This window comes from Stenella coeruleoalba, assembly GCF_951394435.1.
Source record: "Stenella coeruleoalba genome assembly, chromosome: 4".
In the NCBI taxonomy this organism is placed as follows: domain Eukaryota; kingdom Metazoa; phylum Chordata; class Mammalia; order Artiodactyla; family Delphinidae; genus Stenella; species Stenella coeruleoalba.
Window position 1 is genome coordinate 70,733,964 of NC_137149.1, and position 20,663 is coordinate 70,754,626.

Genomic DNA, 20,663 nt, shown 5'->3' on the forward strand with positions numbered 1-20,663 from the left:
TCACTATGTGACACTTTTATTGATTGTTTTTAATTGTGTGATCTCCCCACTGATTGTGAGTTCCACACGAGCAGGAACCTAGTCTGTGTATTCACCGCTGGATCCTCAGCTCCTAAAATAGTTCCTTCACATAGTAAGTACTCACTAAATACTTGAAGAATGCTACCTGACATGGAATAAATAAAAGATCCGATCCTTTCTGAGATCAGAGGGGTTTTTTTTCATATTTATTTTATTTATTTTGTTGCGTCGGGTCTTGGTTGCAGCATGTGTGCTCCTTAGTTGCGGCCGGTGGACTCCTTAGTTGCAGCCTGCAGGCTCCTTAGTTGTGGCATGGGAACTCTTAGTTGCAGCATGCATGTGGGATCTAGTTCCCTGACCAGGGATCAAACCCGGGCCCCCTGCATTGGGAGCGTGGAGTCTTAACCACTGTGCCACCAGGGAAGTCCCTGAGATCAGCTTTTTACAAAGAGAAAGAGCCAGGCAAGCTGAAATGGCAAGAGAAAAAAGACAGACTGATCCTGAGAGGAAATTTTAGAAGCAAAGAAAAAAATAAACTCACCTAATATAAAATGAAGTTAAGCGTGTGGACTCTAAAAACAGCCTAGAATGGAAGCCTGGCTCTGTTCCTTCCTAGCTGTGTAAACATGGATACACCACTCACCTCTCTGAGCTTGTCTCCTCATCTATAAAATGGGGTAATAATTACTACTTCACAGAGTTGTTGTAGAAATTAAATATATATAAAGTGCTTAGCACAGTACATGAATCCCAGTAATTACTCAACATTAGTGATGGCAATGATGGTGGTGCTGGTGGTGATATCTAAATCAGCCCTGCTATTACTGATGAAATTGGCCTAATCCATGGTATCTCACTCAACCTGTTAGTCTACCTAATTTTTCTTCAGTTTTCAGGCATTCCAAATTGTCCCTTCCCACCAAGAATGGAATGAGCGTAGGACCCAGAATCCGAAGAGCTGGGTTCTGGCTCTGGTTCTGCCACTAACTAGCTGGGTGACCTTGGGCAAGTCACCAACTTCCCAGACCTGAAAGTTACCTTGTCATCAGCTCTGTCCATCCCCAAAGCAGAAGGTGCAGGAAACATTCTGAGAAGGAGTGGAGGTACTGGCGTAATGCAGAGACAGGGATGCAGAGAGACAGGCTGGCAGATAATCTGCTCTGCTCCACTGCAGACCACAAAAAAGAGTATCTAAACACCTTACCTCAAAGCTTCCCAAGCTGTTCCAGAACCCTCGAAACCTGTTAGATTACACCAGACCATAACCTCACAAGGGCAGGGACGTGGGCTGATTTTATTCTCTACTGCAGGACCAGTGGCCAAATTATACTATCATAGTCTGTGTTTACTTCATGCTTGCTGAATAAACAAATATATTTGGGAAAATCTGGGTTAAACAATGTCACACTGGTTCCTTGTGCGCATTTCTCAAAACCTTTAATACGTGAATAGGCTCTGTGAATCATACAGAATGCAGTATTTCCCACCCTTATTTGATCATAGAACTCATTCTACTTCCCTTGAACCTGATTAACCTGATTAACATCTCCCAGAGTTGTAGTGCTCTATAGAACAGTTTGAGAAACATCTTTAGCTTATTTATTTATACTTTTTTTAGCCATGGCTTGCAGGATCTTAGTTCCCCAACCAGGGACTGAACCTCGGCCCTTGGCAGTGAAAGTGCAGAATCCTAACCACTGAACCACCAGGGAATTCCCAAGCTTACATAATTTAAGTCATTTTTACCATCATGAAATAAACATCTTACTCTTTATACATAAGGTAATTGAAAGGCCAACTACTTTGATTCACATCTAGTATGCAGCTGTTTTCCCCCAGCATCCTACACTTTCAAATCACCTGTCACCAGGCAGGGCCTCAATCTCTCCCATCTCCTAAGCAGCAGACGTTCTGCCTCGTTTCTCTGCCCTGCTCCCTGCACCCTCACAACCAGTCTGCTCTGCAAATCCTCCCACCTTTTCTTCCACTATCCCTTCTCTCTTCATCCTCAGTCTTATTATGGACTTCCTTCAACTGCTTTAATTACTCCTCTTCTCCTTTTTATAATCAACCCGACAGAGTTTCAGTCTTGTACAATATCGTCCTATGCCTGAAAACTTCAAAGTACTCCTCCCTTTAGTAATAAAGGCTGGGCCTTCCCTGGTGGCGCAGTGGTTGAGAGTCCGCCTGCCGATGCAGGGGACACGGGTTCGTGCCCCGGTCCAGGAAGATCCCACATGCCGCGGAGCAGCTAGGCCCGTGAGCCACGGCCGCTGAGCCTGCGCGTCCGGAGCCTGTGCTCCGCAACGGGAGAGGCCGCAACAGTGAGAGGCCCGCGTACCGAAAAAATAAATAAATAAATAAGTAAATAAATAATAATAATAAAGGCTGGTGGGGACCTCCCTGGTGGCGTGGTGGTTAAGAATCCGTCTGCCAATGCAGGGGACACAGGTTTGAGCCCTGGTCCGGGAAGATCCCACATGCCGTGGAGCAACTAAGCCTGTGCGCTACAACTACTGAGCCTGCGCTCTAGAGCCTGTGAGCCACGACTACTGAAGCCTGCATGCCACAACTACTGAGCCCACGCACCTAGAGCCCATGCTCCGCAACAAGAGAAGCCACTGCAATGAGAAGCCCGCGCACCACAACGAAGAGTAACCCCTACTCGCTGCAACTAGAGAAAGCCTGCGTGCAGCAATAAAGACCCAGCACACCCAAAAATAAAATAATTAATTTTTTAAAAAAATATAAATAAAAAATAATAAAGGCTGGTCCTTCGCTTGCATTCTCCACACTGGATCCTCCTCAGGGTTATTCCTTAATCTTAAGTACGTATAATCATGTCAAATCCCATCTGGGTTCCCTCTTCCCATCCTACCATTTATTTCTAAGAGCTCAAGCAACTAAATGTTTTCACATCCCCATGCCTTTGTCTGAGTTGTTCTCTCTGTCTAGAAGAGCACCTGTTGAAATCCTACTCATTTTCTAAGGTCCTGATCATAGGTAATCTCTTTTATGAAGTCTCCCTTATATCCCACTCTGGCCACAATTAGCTACTCCTTTTAACTACCTCAAGGCTACTGCACAACTTACCACAGACACAGGAAGTTAGTTGTACATATGAATGCAGAGATGGCAGAGCTGGAAGAGAAGACCATGAACCAGGTGAGTCTATCAAGCAGAATGACCAAGAGGTTGGTGACAAAAGGAGAAACCAGAAGGGTATTTGCATGAATGGCTTGAACGCTAAAGGAGAAGGGGTTTTGGTAAGACCTGGAAGCAGCAAAGGGAAGCCACGAGAAGGCTACAGCAGAGAGAGCTGCAGAAACGGGAGTGTTTTCACTCTGTGAGACGGCTGGGGTGTGGGAATGTTGACTCACAATGGAACAATGCCCTCAGAGGGCCACCGGAAAGATTTGGGAAGGAAGCCAGTAGAAGGATGGAAGCTCAGAATCACAGGGCAGTTGAGAGTACATAAGTAGACAGCTGATCAGAAAGGCTGGGAGCCAAGGAAACTGGGGATAAGAGGCAATGCCTTAGCCTAAACTGGCTGAGATCCCAGACAGTGTCAGGGGCCAGATGAGTTAAGAAGTGAACAGTCTTTGATCAACATTCAAAAGTACGTTGATGAGTAATTTTTCTAATGTCTGCAAAGAACAGATTTCCCTAGTGTTCCACTCATGGCACAATCCTTACCCCTGTGGGTTGGCTGTGCCAATGGGGGTAGCGGGTTGGGGGGAGTATCAGGGAGGGATTCGGTTGGGTGTGGTATCTCCCTTCACTAGGACAGGGCTCACAGACCAGAAAGGGAAGAAGCAAGCTGAACACGTAAAGAGTTTACAGGGATCAAAGATCTCCAGGCACGGGACAGACAACAGTAGGCACCAAGGCCCAAGATGTAGTGAGCTCATCCAAAGGGTAGACAGAGAATGGCAATGGGGAATGCAAGACAAAAATATCTTCTGAAAAGTCTGTCTATTAGGCAGGGTTTTCAATTGCAAATAACTAGATTTAGGCACACAACAGCAGCAAAAGGAATGTATTAGCTCACATAACCAAGAAGTCCCGGAAGCTTCAGAAACATCTGAATCCTGGGGTTCAAATGATGCTGTCTGTGCTCTCACCACCACTCAGTGCTACTTCTCACTGCATGCCAGCCTCATTCATTCTGTCCTACTTCATATAACTTCCTCCATGTAGTGGAAAGATAGCCACGAGGAGGTCTAGGCTATATCACTCCAGCAGCCAAAAACTCCCGGAGGAAAAGAATGACTCCTCTCCTAAACTGGAGCAGAAAAGAAGCTTGACTGAGTAAGCCTGGGTCATGTGCTCACCCCTGAACCAATCACTTGGTCAGATGGACAAGGCACTTCTCAGATTGGCCAAAGCTGAGTCACATGACCATCCCTGGCATTGGTGTCAACCCCACCCAAACCACATGGATTGCAGACAGGGATGTTCCCCAGAGGAAGGAAGTCTGGGCAAACAAATAAGTCTACCATAGACAGTGCGGTCACTTGTCAGTCAGGCACCAGATACCAAAAAAGAAGCCCAGTCTTGCTGCTTAAGCACAGAAGGGCTTTGAAGTCAGACAGAACTGGTTTTAAACTTTAGCTTTGACACTTACTAGCTGGGTGACCTCAGGTAAATTACTTAATTTCTCAGCGCCTCAGTTTCCTCCTTATAAAATAGAATAGTACCTACCTTCTAGAGCTGTTTGGAAAGATTAAATGATATAATGCACATAAACTGCTAAGCACAATGCTTGACATAAAGTGATCAGTAAATGGTAGCTGTTATTACTAATAATAACAATCATGACAATTATTATTTAGAACAAGGGTGAGCTTGAAGAGTGAGCTGTGACTGAAAGAGAGAGCCAAGTCAGCACTTGGATAAATCATCCCTGGGTCAAGATTCATTAAGGGCAACTCAGGATACAATACAGGGGCCCTGAATGAACTCTAAGATGACAATTAAAATCAATAAATGTGTTGACCACCTACTACGTGCCAGGCACTGAGGATACAATTATGAATAAGACACATGGCTCCAAGGTAACCTACCATGAAAAATGACTATGGCTTCATGATGTTATTTTGCGGGGAGGAGAAGTTGGCTGAAGCTGCTTCCTTACTTTCAGCCATAGGCTGTGGGCACTGGAAAAGTGCTGAGCGTACATAAGAATGATGCCTGGGGCCAACTGCTGGAATGCTAGGAAGGTATAAAAGGACTACAGTCACAGCCTCCCCCCCTCAAAAAAAAATGCCTTTGCATGAACTAGGAAAAAGTGTCTCTTCCTTTAGAAAGTTTACTTCCATCTTCCAAAAAACTGTCACAGTAAACAAATCTAGATCTTCCATGTGAATGACATATCCCAGAGTTTTGCAGTGTATAACCTGCACAACTGTACATGGTAGGCAGGGAATATGACATGGGGGCTGAGAGGGGTCAAGGGATAGGGTGGGGATGGAGAATCTGGGAGTCCCCAGGCCTTTGGAGACAGAGAATAACTTTTGCTATGGAGCTGCTCCATTCAATATGGTAGCCACTCACCACAAATAGCTATTAAGCATTTGATATGTGGCTAGTACAACTGAGGACTAATTTTTTTAAATTTTATTTCATTTTAATTAATTTTAATTTAAAATTTAAAACTGAAGTGGTGTAAATATGTTTCCATTAACTTTGTTTGGTCCGACTACATTTTACTTTATCCACTGCAGTGCATAAGATATTCTATTGAATTGCATTGTATTGCATTGTATTGTACTATATTGTATTGCGCATATCAAGCTCCTGAGTTGTTTCTGGTATCTCATTAATAATTTTTATATGATTACATGGTGAAATTATAATATTTTTTAAATATTGAGCTACAGGACTTCCCTGGTGGCGCAGTGGTTGAGAGTCCGCCTGCCGATGCAGGGGACACGGGTTCGTGCCCCGGTCCGGGAAGATCCCACATGCCGCGGAGCAGCTGGGCCCATGAGCCATGGCCGCTGAGCCTGCATGTCCAGAGCCTGTGCTCCGCAACGGGAGAGGCCACAACAGTGAGAGGCCCGTGTACCGCAAAAAAAAAAAAAAAAAAATATTGGGCTACACAAAAAATACTATTACGATTAATTTCACTTGTTGCGTTTTGCTTTTTTTTAATGTGGCAACTAGAAACTTTTAAATTACATGTCTGGCTCACAGACTATTTCTATTCACCAGTGCTGCTCTAAAGACACCTTAGGATCTATAGTACTAAGAAGCATGGAATGATACCCAGAAGAACTGGTTGGTTTTGGTTTTGTTTGAAGCAGACCTTTATGTTTTCTTCTAGGTTGTCCAACTCTGTTGACCAGGAAGGAAAATAACAGAAGGAGAGGGGAAGAGGGTAGTTCAGTGTGGATAGCTCAGGAGAGCTATCAGAGTACGCTCTGGAGTCGGACTGTATTGTTCTGAACTCTGGCTCCACCATCTAACCAAATTCCCCTCAATCTCCCTGGGCTTCAGGCTCCTCATCTGTAAAGTGCTTAAAATAATCTTGCCCACTTTATAGGGTTGTTGGGAGGATTAAATGAGATAAGCCAATGTAAAGAGTTTAGCATGGAGCCTAGCACATTTATGTGCTCAACTAACTATTGGGGGCCACTGGGGCATTATTTGGGAATAAAGAAGGTGCAAATGAATGGTCTCCCTGTACCATGGATCTCAGGTTGCCATGGTATAAGAGGGCACACCCTGTCCACATGTCTCCTCAGCATTTATCTTTCTAGACCAAAGAGTTGGACAGGAGTCTACTTTACTCAATCCTCTATGCTTTGATTAATATGTTGGCTTTTTTCTAAGTGCATTATGTTTTTAAGGTACATTGATGAACTATCTCAGATGCTGAAGGATTATGAAAATGGGTAAGGTGGTGTTTCTGAATTGTGTGTAACAACAGCTAAGAGTTAACTAGCTTTTTTGTTCCAAATCCTACACTGAATCAATGTCTTCAGTTAAGAGTTTAAAGTAATATATGAATCTCTTTCTTGAGTAAAAACCAGAACGTCCATCTGCATGTACAGATGGACTCATTTTACCTAAATGCATTCTTTACCTCTTCCCTGCCATTTTGCATAAACTTGAGACCAGCAATTTGGCTTTTTAATGTCCCAAAAGGTTCCTGTTGACTGTAAACTTGGAGTTTACACTGTGTACTCCCTCTTCTACATGTTTTATTTTTAAAATACTAATAAATAGTTTACTCACATTTGTAACCTGAGAAATGTCCATCTATGCTTAACCTTTGTTCTGTCTTCCAGTCCCCTCCCTATTCCTGACTTTTTTTTTTTTGCGGTACGCGGGCCTCTCGCGTTGTGGCCTCTCCCGTTGCGGAGCACAGGGTCCAGACGCGCAGGCCCAGCGGCCATGGCTCACAGGCCTAGCCGCTCCGCGGCATGTGGGATCTTCCCGGACCGGGGCACGAACCCGTGTCCCCTGCATTGGCAGGCGGACTCTCAACCACTGCGCCACCAGGGAAGCCCCTATTCCTGACTCTTAAAAACATTTCTCCCAGCCTCCCACTGACTCAATTTATTTCATAGTCTTTGTGTGGAGTCTTTTCAAAAACACTTGGAAAATCACAGTTTATCCCTAGCTTCCTTAATCATTTAAAGTTCTTCAAGAACTCTAGTGAATTTGCCAAACATGATTCCTCCTTACAAAGGAGTAACCTATCCCCCCAAAAGGTTTTATCTGTTTAAAAACTGTAAAATCCACTTTCCCAACACATACACTTGTGCAGAATTTATTTTAGATTCCACTTGTTCCACAAAGTCCAAGAAAAATTCCACAGACATTACATTAAATCTACCGTCTGATTCTCAACAAGCCATTATCCTCTGTGAGGCTCACTTTTCTCATCTATAAAATGGGCATGATATAGATGCCCTTTGCTAAATAGAGCAAGCCATCTCATTACTCATGAATGTATATAAAACACTCTAGGAAAAGCTCAAAGTCCTTTACAAGCATTAGGCCATGAATCGTTCTGAAGTGGACTGTTAATTAGGTGTGTCATTATGCTTTGTTTAATAGATGGAAAACCTAAGGCATGGGAACACAATACCATTTAATAGCTAACTTAAAAATCCAGCCCAGGCTTTAAACATTAGTCAGAAAGATGGCAGGGGAAAAACCTGAATAGGAATTTCACTCTGCTCTAGTTCTTTATCAAGAACTACTACATTACTGCAAAATTCTCTCCAGTTACTGGTTGCCCTGCCCCTGCTACTTCCTCACGCAGTCCAGGAATGGGGAAATGGTGGGAGAGTTGGAATTCCCTACTGAACATATAATGCCTTCCCCCGCTTACAGAAATGGTCATGAACCCTGGACCAGGTACTAAGGGTAAATGTAGTTTCACAGATACCATAACAATTTTTCCATGTTTTGTTACTGACCCCTGGAAACTTTTCCTATCACACATCCAACAAAATAAAATGAGGCTATAGACATTTATCAAAAGAACACAGCTTCTGCAAATGAACCTGTCAGGTTACTCGGGCTTTATTATCTGAACTACAACTGGTCAGATACATGGCATGGCCTCAGTAACTCCAAATAAACCTTATGTCTTCACATAAAGGAGATACTGTGGATCCAAAAGGTCGAAAAAGAGGTAATGGAAACTTTATGTAACTTTATATAGCCAGTGAGTTTTTTCAAATTATTATTTTGTGTCCTTCTGACATTGATTAACAGAAACAAGAAATCCTTTAATCCCCGAGTGGTATTTTGAAAAATATTTCCCAAGGAAACAATCCCCAAAAGGGAAAAACATATAGCAACACTACTTACTTAAAAACAAAAACAAACAAACAAAAAAACATATGTCCAACAACTGGGGAGTGGTTCAAAATACCATTGTATATTAACATGAAAGACTGTCACCAAGCTATTAAAAATGGCAATTTTTCTTATAAGAAAATGTCTATTTGGAATATTGTTACCAAAGAACATTATGCCTGAGCTAATTATAACCTCAAAAAGTGTGTGTGTGTATATATGTGTGTGTGTATGTGTAATATGTGTGTATATATATACATATATACATATACACATATATATATATTTATATAAAGATTATAGAATTTGGAGTTACATAAACGGTTGCACACAATGCTCCTTAGGTTAATTATCTTCTAGAAAGGTGCTAAAGATTTGTAGAAAGTCAAATGATGATAAAGATGATGGAAAGGGGGTTCACGAAGAGTCTCTCTGGAATAGTTCTGGGGTCATTTTTAATCTCTTTTTTATAAGCTTCAATATTGTTTCAATTTTTTAACAATGAATAAATTTCTATAAAATGACTTTTTTTTTTTTTTAATGATGGCAGGGAGAGTCCAAAGAGCACACTGAGAGCTGGGGAATCGCAGTGGCAGGCAGAGTTCTATCCTTTGTCTGGGGGAGGAAAGGGGGTTGCATCACCACCTCTGAGCCCCAAAAACCTTCGGCTATGATTCCAGAACCCATGAACAAGAATTCTTTAATGCAGTGCTTCTATAACTGGTTTAAATATGTGACAAATAAGTTGACAGTACTTAAAAAAGAAAAAAGTAAAAAGCATTCATAAATTTACATATATAACAGCATTCATAACTCAGTTAACGTGTATTTCTGTTTCTCTACATGGTTAAAGGATCAAGCATTTTTAGCACTCAAAGCAGGAAAATAAAAAAGAAAGCCAACTGCCTTCTGTGAAACAAAAATAACCCCAATGGTAAAAACTAACTTTACTGCATGCTTAAATTATATTTGCAGAAAAATAAACTTTGAAATCACTACTTTGCAGGGAAAAAAACCCACGATTTATTTTTGGGGGTAGTCATGTGGAGCTCTCACAAGTTGTGGTTGAAACCTAATACTGGGAGATACATGAGGACATCAGAGTTTCTAAGGAAATACCTAACAGAAAGACACTGCTGGAACTCTTTTCAGGATAAAGAGAAGACATGAAAAGTTTTCCCCGTTAAATCAGGCTAGAACTTCAAAAAAATTAAAGGTACAGGGAGTAGGATATTTGAGGAGGAGTTCTACTTTATAAGCATTTCATGTAGTATATAACAATTTAAAGTCTTTCATTTTTATACTCTATAGCTAAGCATTTCCAAAGCTCTCAACCTTAAAAAATAAATGGCATGTAGTTACGAAAGGAAAAATATATCTAATATTGATGAAATCCAAAGACATCTTCCTCTTTTAGAAACGTAACACTTAGCAGACTAGAAAACTAATCCGCACATACCTCCCTCCCTCTTCCAAACCCACTCTTCTTTGCCATAAAAATCAAGACAATCAGGGCTTCCTCCCTGGTGGCGCAGCTGTTGGGAGTCTGCCTGCCGATGCAGGAGACGCGAGTTCATGCCCCGGTCTGGGAGGATCCCACATGCCGCAGAGCGGCTGGGCCTATGAGCCATGGCCGCTGGGCCTGTGTGTCCAGAGCCTGTGCTCCGCAACAGGGGGGGCCGCAACAGTGAGAGGCCCGCGTACCGCAAAAAAAAAAACCGAAAAAACTCAAGACAATCACAAGACTATGCTAAGAAGAAATATATGGGTGAAAAATAACAATAATAATAGGTACAATTAATGTTGACTTTTCAAGGATGTTTTAAATGAGGATTATTTCTAAATAATATGAAAAACAATACACTTGGGAACACTTAAATTGAATAATACTCTATGGCTTCAGTTTATAGAGCCAAAGAGAAGTGAAAGTCTAATCAAGAATTTAGTGAATTTAGGGCTTCCCTGGTGGCACAGTGGTTAAGAATCCACCTGCCAATGCAGGGGACATGGGTTCGAGCCCTGGTCTGGGAAGATCCCACATGCCACGGAGCAACTAAGCCCTGGCACCACAACTACTGAGACTGCGCTCTGGAGCCCGCGAGCCACAACTACTGAGCCTGCACATCTAGAGCCCGTGCTCCGCAACAAGAGAAGCCACCGCAGTGGGAAGCCCGCGCACCACAACGAAGAGTAGCCCCTGCTCGCCGCAACTAGAGAAAACCTGTGTGCAACAACGAAGACCTAATGCAGCCAAAAATAAATTAATTAAAAATAATAATAATAAACAAAATTTAAAAAAAGAATTTAGTGAATTTAGACTACTGGTTACAACTTGGATAATTATGACCGAATATATATATTTTTTTCTTTTTTTTTTTTAACTGCCAACTGTCCACAACTATCTGGAAAATTCATCTGGTACAATGATCTAGTATTTACTAGGCATGTGCTCTTCCCTGGAAGAGTTCACAGTTCAGCTGAGAAGACAAAAAGAACTTACATGAATTACTTAGCACATTAGAGAAAAACGACACTGCTTGGGAAAAGAGGTTGCGATGACTTCAAAGGTTCTGTTTAGAAAAGGGAAGGAGGCCTGTGGAAGCACAGACGGAGGAATGAGCATTGCAGATATTCCCACTGGCCAAACTTTTGTTCTTAAAGGTACCCAGTAGGTCCAGCTGAATAAGTGTTTTCTAACCATCTATCGTTCTCTGTCCTCCTTCAGAATGACTCCTGTACCTGCTCCACTGTAGCAAGTGCCAGCACTGGTATTTTCTGGATTCCCAATGCATAGCTGCCATCATGAGAGTATAGAGCTTTGCTTTTTCCGGGCAGATAAGATGGTGTGGAAACAACACTCTTCCTACTTCAGCGGAAGCTGACTCTTGTCACCATTCCTCTGTGTATAAGCAGAAAGTCATGCTGATGTTGTCAGGCTACTGAGATAGAAAGCTGGAAGGTCACACTGCATTAAGGAAGCCTGAAGAATGACTCAACTGGTTAAACAGGGCTGGAAAGTTGTGATCGTCCATGAGGAGCAGGGTAGGTCAGTCATCTCTGCTCAGCCCAGCCAGAAACAGGAACTTGGTGCACACTCCAAGAAAGGCATGAGCTTTGAAATGGGAAGAGAGGATGCTGCTGGAAAGGCAACTGCGTGATAAACGCCTCCAGAAGGAAATAACAATAATTTCCACTGGGGCCACATGGCCACCATGACACCAGGCCCACCGTTCAGCCTAAAACATTAGACTTACAGAAGCTGAGCTTCACGGAAGAGTAAAACGTTCAGAGGCCAAGGTGACAGAATGAGTCCTCCCAGACAAGGTGAATTTGAGAAGTGGGAACCAGGGCTCTACGACCAGCAAGCTATATAGCATCAGGCTAGGGCTGGAGAGAGGTTCTGCCTCCCAAGACCACTGTAATGAATTGGTAGTGGATGCTTAGAGTGGTATAGGAAGGAATCGGGAGCCCCAACTCCACTGGGTAAAGGCAGGGAAAATGGCAGCAAACTGCCATGGCTGAACCACACTAGTCTCTCAGCAGAGGTTGGTTAAGAAAGCTATACTCCAGGCACTAAGGAGTAGTAATGAACAAAATGAAACAAAACTCTCTACTTTCTCTCCCTCCTGAAAGCCCAATAAAATGACAGTAAAGGGATAAACCCACAAGGATGGGGAGAATGAAAGAAGAGACAACAGTAAAAACATTTAGGTGGGGTGAGGGGAAGCCAAGAAACAACCTGATTTATACCATGGAATCTCAAAATGCTAAATAATTAAAGGCAATTGGACCCTCTGTGGGGAGTGGGGGGACGGGGGCTGATCTAAAATAAAATAAAAATGGAAAGCCTCCTTGGAAAGCACCTGGATCTCCCAGGTCCCTCCAGCCACTCTGAGCAGTTAGGTGATGGCCCCTTCTCTACCCCAGCAAAAACACCTGGAGTTTCTTCCCTACCCCCTCCCCGAGAGGAATTACATGAATATATAACTACCCCAGAGAGGGTGAAAAAGAGAAAGTCTCTGGATTGGAGTATGTCAGGCACAGCCCTGGTGTCTTACTGGAAATACCGTGGAGAGGTTATACGAACATGCAGATGCTGAGACATTCAGACTTCTTCTCCACCTCATTCCCAGATCACTGGCAGCCAGGCTCTTCCCACCACCCAGGAAAAAGACTAGAAGAGCTTTTTCTGAGGACTCTCACCAGCCCAAGAGGTACTAACATCAAAATTTCCCCAAATAAAGACTCAGCCAAATCACCCAACAGTTAAGTTCCCAGCCAACAAGCTTTTTAATCCCCCCACTCAGATGTGAGTAGACAGCCTAGGGTATCAGAAATACAAGGAAAGCCTCTAACATGAAATGTAGAGACCTAAACAAATAAACAGACAATAGCAACTTGGGGAAACTGAGTCTATGCAGGAAGGAAAAAACTTTCCAGGTAAGAAAATATCTAGTATCCAGCCCAAAATATCTAGAATCTGAACAATAAGTTTCTGAAAGAGACATCACAAAATAGAGAGGAAGAAATTATCAATGAGATAACTCAAGAAAATTTCCCAAACTGAAAGATGTAGATTTCTGGATTGAAAGAACCCAGCACAATTGATGAAAAGAAATCCATACCACAGCACACATCATGAAAACTCCAAGATTGTGGAGGCCAAGAGAAAATTCTACAAACTTCCACAAAGGACACAGCAGGTTTGTAACCTGTAAACAGGTTACAGGCAATCAGAACAATTCTGAATTTCTCAACAGCAACACCACAAGCTAGAAGGTGATGGAACAACGCCTTCAAATTTTCCATCCTGGAAGTCTACACTCAGACGAACGATCAATTGTTGTGGAAAAAAGATATTTTCAGGCACTTACTGAAAAATGAGGGACTTCCCTGGTGGTCCAGTGGTTAAGAATCCATCTTCCAATTCAGAGGACGCAGGTTTGATCCTTGGTCGGGGAACTAAGGTCCCACATGCCACAGGGCAACTAAGCCCACAAGACACAGCTAGAGAGCCCACGTGCTGCAAACTACAGAGCCTACACACTCTGGAGCCCACGCATCACAACTAGAGAAGCCCAAGCTCCACAACTAGAGAGAAACCCGTGTGCCGCAACGAAAAGGATGATTTTTTTAAAAAAGAAAAATGAATAGACAAAATATGAATAGATAAAATAAATAGGAAGGAAAGCAGACATCCTGTGCATCCTTTACCAGAAAATTCCTTCAGAATGGGGCTATACCAAAAAAAAAAAGGAGTCTACAAGAAAGAGAAAGGCATGTACTACAGGTAACAGGAGATCCAATACAGAGAGAAATGATGGGGATCCCCCCCCCAGGATGACAAAGGGAAGTCCTCTGGGTGACATCTGTGCACCATGTGTAGAGGGCAACCAGTCCAGACTAGAGCAAGCCAGGAGGCTCAGGGACAGTTTCTTTGGGGAAAATGGAATTGACAGAATACCTGACTCATCTGAGGTAAGAATTAGAAAACTGGTCAAAAGGTTTGGGTTGAATTAATGATGAGTACATAAAAAACTAAGCCAGTGAACAAACAAAGCAATTACTGACTCCGAGAAAAAGAAAAAGTTGTGCTTGGCTTGACTATGAATGTTAATCTAACCAAAATTACTGTTTAACTATTGCAAGGATGGGAAAATAGGGAAGCTGTGGCTAGGCTGGGGGTTAGAAGAAGAAAGAGAGCCAAGTCATCATCTTCCACAGCAGGAAGTCAACAGATAATGCTTCAAACTGAAAAATTACAAGTATCACTTACAAGCAATAAATACCAAAATAACCAACTCGAAGGATCACAAGTGTTTGTTTCTGGAGAGGGAAAATGCAACTTGGATGAAAGGTTTAAAACTAAAAAAAGAAAAAAGAAGAAAAGAACAAAACAAAAATCATATTGACTTCTATGCCTTTTTTTTTTTTTTTTTGCTTTTGCTTTGTTTCCCTAATAACAATTTGGGAAAATTCCATCCTTGTTTTCCCTAAACAAACAAACAAAAAAAAGTCAGGGACTTCCCAGGTGGTCCAGTGGTAAAGAATCCGCCTTCCAATGCAGGGGACTGGAGGTCAATCCCTGGTCAGGGAACTAAGATCCCACATGCCGCGGGACAACTAAGCCCACATGCCACAACTACTGAGCTTGTGTGCCGCAAGCTACACAGCCCACGTGCTCTGGAACCCGCATGCCACAACTACAGAGCCCAAGCGCCCTGGAGCTTGCACACAACTAGAGAGAAGCCCATACGCCGCAAGGAAGATCCCGCATACCACAACTAAGACCCGATGCAACCAAAACTAAATAAATAATAATATAAAAAGAAAAGAAAATGTCATTTTCTACATCTACACCATGTAGCTGTGATCATCTGAGCTCTGAGCTGTCAAATATAGTGGGAAAGTTAATAGTTATAATCCAATCCAAGGAAGGACAGGTTGAGCTAGGGCAGAGATGCAAAGGCAAGCCCAGGTGGAGGCAAGTTTGGAGGTGAAGCCAACTACTAAGCTTCTCTCTTCTGGGGTTCTTTTTAACAAAGCTATTCTCACGGCATAATCACCTGGGACAGGGTAATTTTAGAACTGGCAGTGACCATGGACCAATTTCACTCCTTTCTAACAGACTCCAATGCCCAATTTATGACCCTAATACAACCAAGGCAGCTAGCCTCCACAGCGGTTGATCTGGGTTCAACTTCAGTTACTCCACTTTGCCTGTGTAGACTGGACAATAGGAGAGCACAGTAAGGGCTCTGAAGCAAGTGACACTGTCATCAACAGATACTTAGCTGAGCATCTGTGCACCAGGCTGAGGATCAACAGCCCTATCAACTCTGTGGACCAAGTCTCCCTGCCCTGAACAATAAGATGATTCTCCCTAGGAGGGGGATCCCATGAAAGGGTGGAGTGGGGTGAAAACCAAGGAGCTGGAAGAGCTGGGCTGGGGAAGGGAGGCACCAACCAGGTCAACCTGGAGGAACCTGTAGACAGAGGTGTGCCTGGAGGCCCAAGGCCTAGGATGCCAGCACTCTGCATACACAGAGGAAGGCAGAGAGACCAGCAATTCTTCCCCAAAAGCAAAAAGTGGCCAGACACTACCCACAACCCCAGCAGCCATGCTGTCGAGGGTCAACTTAGGGAGCAAAGGCTGCCATTCTCTGAGCTTCACTCTGACTTGATAAAACACAGCCCCTGCCCTTGAGTAACCAGCCGCTGAGAAAACAAGATGATTTTTTTTTTAATTTTTTATTTATTTTTATTTATTTTTGGCTGTGTTGGGTCTTCGTTGCTGCGCGCGGGCTTTCTCTAGTTGCGGCAAGCGGGGCTACTCTTTGTTGCGGTGCGCAGGCTTCTCATTGCGGTGGTTTCTCTAGTTGCAGTGCACGGGCTCTAGGCACACGGGCTTCAGTAGATGCAGCACGTGGGCTCAGTAGTTGTGGCTCACAGGCTCTAGAGCGCAGGCTCAGTAGTTGTGGCGCACAGGTTTGGTTGCTCCACAGCATGTGGGATCTTCCCAGACCAGCGCTCAAACCCGTGTCCCCTGCATTGGCAGGTGGATTCTTAACCACTGCACCACCAGGGAAGTCCCAAGATGACTATCTTCATACAGAATAAGTAGGTAAACAGGTTGACAGTGCTAAAGCATATATTAATATTCTATATTTTTTCCTATCTGTAAAGGTGTGAAAATTCTAGTTCAAGGACCCACGTGTGGTGGAGCACTGCACTGATCCGCATGTGTTTGCAACACTTGCCCTATACAGTTCTACAAACCAAAATGTACACAACCTCCAGGAAGAATCCAGATCATTAACATAAATCCAATGCAGTAAGCGCCTAGAGCTGACCAGAGAATATATGGAGCAGATTAATTGGAGTATTGGGAAAGTATAAGTTTTTCCTAAACAATGAAAATGTACCTAAACCAAAAAAATATTTTCAAATACATAATGAGAATATTATACACACTTTTCTTTTCTCCATATAAATCATGACACTCCAGACTACATGTGATTCTCGCCAGCTGAGCTACCAGCATCACAAACCAACCTGCTAAATCCTAAACTTATTTGGGAAACCCACTGGTTTGTTGGGGCTGTTTTCTCCTCTCCAGCTCTTCAGGGGAGAATCATCTAGAAGCAAGTAAATTCTCAGAATTTCCTAAGAGGAAAAAATGGGCCCTCACTGAAAAAACACAGGGTATATGCTCAAAACACTTAACTATTTTGGATAAGCTTCAAACCCACTTGGCCACCAGTCACCCTGTTGTTCCAACTTAACATTGAGATCTACCCTTCGAATCAAATCTTCCTGTTTCCAAAGAATGGCAATAGATGAAATTGTTTCCGAACCTGATACACAGCAACGTGTTATTCTTCCATGAAAACAAAACAAAAAAATCAAATCAAAAGGAAATTTAGGATCCAAGGGAAAGTGCACACCCCCAAGGCAAGGCCCTAGTTTTCCCAACACATGTATTCACCGAATCCCTGTTATCAAGATTCAAACACAATTTCCTAGATTAAAAATGTGAGGCTGGTGGGGCGAGACGCTCACACACGTGCAACTGTGGAAAATCTCTGTAGATGCTGCCAACTTTCAATCAAGACTGCGCCGCCGCCCAAGCAGAGAGGAGGAATCAACTTCCCGCGGCGCAGCTGGGAAGTGAGCCCAACGCTTAACTTGCTGCGGGGCGGCCCGCGTCCAGGGACCCAAGAGGAAAAGGGACGGGTGCTCCTCGGGAGAGGCCGGCGTCGGAGCCCGGGAGGCGGAGAGGCGGTGGCGGCCGCCGGAAGGCGCGGCTACGGCGGGACGCGCACCTGTCCCTTCGTGGTCCGCAGAGGACAGGTCCTCACCTGGCGTGGCGCGCCCTCACTCACGGCGGCGCGGAAAGAAAATCCTTCCTGGTTCCACGAGGGTCCGTCTCTGGGCTTGTGGAAGCCTCCTCTCGCCGCGCGCATCCTCGTCCCCACCCGTCCCCTCCCAGAGTGACGCAGTCCCGGGGCCGCCCCGCCGGCCCGCGGCGCCCTTACCTGGCTGGAGCGCGCCGGATGCGCCGAGTCCGGGAGACGCCGAAACCGGCCGGCGCCGCTGAGTCCCGAGCCTGGCGTCCCGGCCCCGCCCCCACTCGTCCCGCCCCGCGCGGCCCAGAGATCGCCAGGCCCCCGATGGCTCCGCCCACACACACCGAGGCCGGCGGCTACAGGTTCGCACGGGTTTGCTGCGGTTCTGAGACTGGAGGCCCGAGTGGGCCGGATGGGCCTCCCGGCTACCCCGACCCGGTCGAGGTTTCGGGCAAGTCGCGGGAACGTCCCTGGTGTTCCTGGACGCCGTGCTGGGCCTCCTCCTTCACCCCTCACCCCAGAGAACTGACCCGCGACGTCACGGACACCCCCAGCCCGTGAGAACCCGAGCAGTGCCACCTGTGGGTGACCGGGGACTCTTGTCGCAATTAGGGACCGCACCTCCCCTTCCGCTAAATGGTGGCGAACCAGGTGGGTGACGCGGTGCGGTGGAGCGAAGCAACGAGTTTTACCAAAAGAGTAAGTCTTTTTACTGCCAAACTTGAAGCAGCAGAGCGTATCTGATACACTTACGGGTCACGTGGCCTCCCTAGTCCTGTAGTAACATTTTCTTCATTCACTGTAGGGTAGAAAATTGCCCTTAGGTAACTTACTGTATCCCAGGAACTCTTTCAAGTACATTACCCGTATGAACATTTCTATGAAGTATATGTTATCAGAATTTCCCATTTTTATGGAGGGTGAAAGTGAGGCACAGAGAAAAACAACCTGCCTAGTGTCACCCAACTAATAAATATAAAAGCTAGAATTCAAATCCCCGTAGTCAGCCTCCTGATTTTGAGCTCTAAACCAGGGGTCCCCCACCCCCACCCCCACCCCCACCCCCGGCTGCAGACTAGTACCGGCCTGTGGCTGTTAGGAACCGGGCTGCGCAGCAGAAGGTGAGCGGCGGGCCAGCTAGCAAAGCTTCAAATGCCGCTCCCCTTCGCCCACTGCCTGAACCATCGCTGGCTTTGCCGCCTGAACCGTTCCCCCCATGGTTACTGCCTGAACCATCCCTCCTCACCCCTCCATCTCTCTACGCCCACCCTCCACCCCCCGAAAAACTGTCTTCCATGAAACCGGCCCCTGGTGCCAAAAAGGTTGGGGACCAGTGCTCTAAACTACTGCTCTCCTGACTTACAAAATTTGAGTGTCCACCATGTCCCATGAACTGTTAAAAGCCCGGGCTCTGCCCTCAAGGAGTTCTTAGTCTAGTTCAGGGAGAAGGACAATCAGTCATCACTAAGCAAGTAAAAAATGAAGCCATTACACATGTGAGAAGTGTCCTGACTAAAATCAAGTAGGTGATGGTGTTGCGAATAATGCGGATGGGGAGGCCACAGATCTAGTTGTCCTGGAGGCTTCTCGGAGGAGGTGACAGTGGAGCTGGGAACTGAATGGTAGGCCAGGCAGTCAGCCTGAAGATGAAGCAAAGGGAAAGGCACGTGAAATCATCATCATCCTACTTCATGCTTGTTGGAGACCTAAAAACATGCCTTCCTATATTATCTCTCTTTTGATCATACAATAACACTGAGAAGTCTGACAAGATTCCATTTTACAGGGAAAAAAAAATCTAATGATTAATGATTTGCCTTAAGTCATACTACTCCTTAGGAAAAGGGTTGGGAGGGGAGGGGAAGGATGGGAAGAGCACACAGGTGTGAACCAGGGCTTTCTGATTCCAAATCCTCTTTCACCCAGGTGATGATGATGGCCTGTCTCAGGAAGAATCTAGTAAAGTTTTTCTTTTGTGATCTTGCCTCCTCCCAGCCCCAGTCTCTTCTGCCTCTTGTTGACTAATTAACATAATTTCCCCCAGGGCAGGTGTTCTTTGAGGGAGCAGATGTCAGGAACCTTCTGAAAGGATGCAAAACGTGTGTGTAGAGAAAAAGTTATAGTTAAATAATTATGGTAATAAAGTTGGCTTTCTCCCAAGAAAAATGCTCACATATATATATATATATATGCATAATGGAGAGGACTTATAATTTTCATCAAATGGTCTGACCCAAAAAACGTAAAAGTCACTGAAGATTTTAACTGACACTGTGGTGATTAAAAGAACTAGTTTCCAACTCACTTTGCCTGGGCTAGCTAGGCAACTGCCGAGGCTCATATTTCTGACTTAATGGAAATGAGGCTCTCAAAGTTTATGAAGGTTGATTGAAAGGGAAGCAAATCCAGATCCTCATGTAAGTCCTTCATAAAGTTTAAAATTAAAAGAGAAGAGAATGTCTTTATTGTCACTCTTAGTTCTCAAGAAAACCGGAGACTGATCTGTAAACAAAACATCTAGATCAACGTAACTCTTTCTTTTTCTTATTGGAGTATAATTGCTATACAATGGTGTGTTAGTTTCTGCTTCACAACAAAATGAATCAGTTATATATATACATATGTTCCCATATCTCTTCCCGCTTGCGTCTCCCTCCCTCCCACCCTCCCTATCCCACCCCTCTAGGCGGTCACAAATCACCGAGCTGATCTCCCTGTGCTATGTGGCTGCATCCCAGTAGCTATCTACCTTACGTTTGGCAGTGTATATATGTCCATGCCTCTCTCTCTCGCTTTGTCACAGCTTACCCTTCCCCCTCCCCATATCCTCAAGTCCATTCTCTAGTAAGTCTGTGTCTTTATTCCTGTTTTACCCCTAGGTTCTTCATGACATTTTTTTCCCTTAAATTTCATATATATGTGTTAGCATACGGTATTTGTCTCTCTCTTTCTGACTTACTTCACTGTGTATGA

General features: G+C 44.4%; 1 protein-coding gene and 1 long non-coding RNA gene across 2 annotated transcripts in view; one reads left to right on the forward strand and one right to left on the reverse strand.

Annotated features, from left to right (window-relative positions):
• TEC (tec protein tyrosine kinase) overlaps nucleotides 1–18,405 on the reverse strand; it is a 142,487-nt gene extending 124,082 nt beyond the window's left edge. Inside the window, exon 1 of the mRNA XM_079921095.1 lies at nucleotides 17,880–18,405. The gene's annotated coding sequence lies outside the window, so the exon portion shown is untranslated. The remainder of the gene's footprint in view (nucleotides 1–17,879) is intronic.
• The window catches only part of LOC307186215, a 50,600-nt gene continuing 48,143 nt past the window's right edge, over nucleotides 18,207–20,663 (forward strand). Inside the window, exon 1 of the long non-coding RNA XR_013828270.1 lies at nucleotides 18,207–18,341. This is a non-coding gene — a long non-coding RNA (uncharacterized lncRNA). The remainder of the gene's footprint in view (nucleotides 18,342–20,663) is intronic.